Genomic DNA, 1,494 nt, shown 5'->3' on the forward strand with positions numbered 1-1,494 from the left:
AACTCAAAATAGCATCCATAGTGGCTAAAATATAATTATTTCTTAATTAAACTCAACAAATTAGATGCAAATTCACTAGGAAAAGACAGACAAGATGCTCACGCATCACAACACCAAACTTAAACTGTTGCTTGTCCTCAAGCAACCAAAACTAATATAAGCTTAGGATGTGAATTTGCATGAGAATGAGAGTTCGATTAAGCCCATGTCTTCTCTTATAGTGGGGTTTACAACTGCAATCCTGAACAGTTTTGGCATCTCACTTTATCCTTTGAAGTTCAGAATGATTGGCATCCATAGGAACTCAGAATTCAGATAGTGTTATTGACTCTCCTAGTTCAGTATGTTGATTCTTGAACACAGCTACTTTATGAGTCTTGGCTGTGACCCTAAGCATTTTGTTTTCCAGTATTACCACCGGATACATAAATGCCACAGACACATAACTGAGTGAACCTTTTCAGATTGTGACTCAGCTTTGCTAGAGTCCCCAGTTAGAGGTGCCCAGAGCTCTTAAGCACACTCTTTTTGCTTTGGATCACGACTTTAACCGCTCAGTCTCAAGCTTTTCACTTGACACCTTCACGCTACAAGCACATAGTTAGGGACAACTTGATTTAGCCGCTTAGGCCAGGATTTTATTCCCTTGGGCCCTCCTATCCATTAATGCTCAAAGTCTTGGATCCTTTTTACCCTTTGCCTTTTAGTTTAAAGGGTTATTGGCTTTTTCTGCTTGCTTTTTCTTTCTTCTTTTTTTTTCTTTTTTTTCTTTTTTTTTTGCAAGCTTTGTGTTTTTCACTGCTTTTTCTTGCTTCAAGAATCAATTTTATGATTTTTCAGATTATCAATAACATTTCTCATTTTTCATCATTCTTTCAAGAGCCAACAATTTTAACATTCTTAAACTTTACTATAAAAAATATACACTGTTCATGTCATGCATTCAGAATCACAGAAAATACCACCACATTTAAGTAAATCAGATTATTCTTAAAATTAACTCAATTTCTCATGCAATACATCACTTCTTTTTCTTTTCTTTTTAGATTCAAGTTCAGTGAGTGGTACATGAAACATCTTTTCAGCATTAAAGCAATTAAAAGAAAACTAAACTAGTCCTAGGATTCTAACTAATAAAGGATCATGCAACAAACAAAGCAAGATAGCAGAAAACCGGAACATAACATAGACAAAGAGGGGAGGAATAAAAATGAAAGGAACACAACCACCTTAGTTATCCTAGCGGACGTTTTATTTTTCAGGTTGTGCTCCTCAGTAAAGATGATTCGCCTCCATTTTTGTGCCATAGGAATAAACAGAAAACCTTTAAGCGAAGCATCAACACCAAACTTAAAGGTTTGCTTGTCCTCAAGCAAACAAGAACTGAAAATAGAAGAGAAAAATATTAAGATAAAAAAAAAATAAAAGGATAAGAGAATAAGAGAGAATTAGGATTGGGAGAGAGAGGGAAAGAAAACTGGGCGGCGCAAGCGA

The sequence above is a fragment of the Arachis hypogaea genome, chromosome 20, assembly GCF_003086295.3.
Source record: "Arachis hypogaea cultivar Tifrunner chromosome 20, arahy.Tifrunner.gnm2.J5K5, whole genome shotgun sequence".
Lineage (NCBI taxonomy): Eukaryota > Viridiplantae > Streptophyta > Magnoliopsida > Fabales > Fabaceae > Arachis > Arachis hypogaea.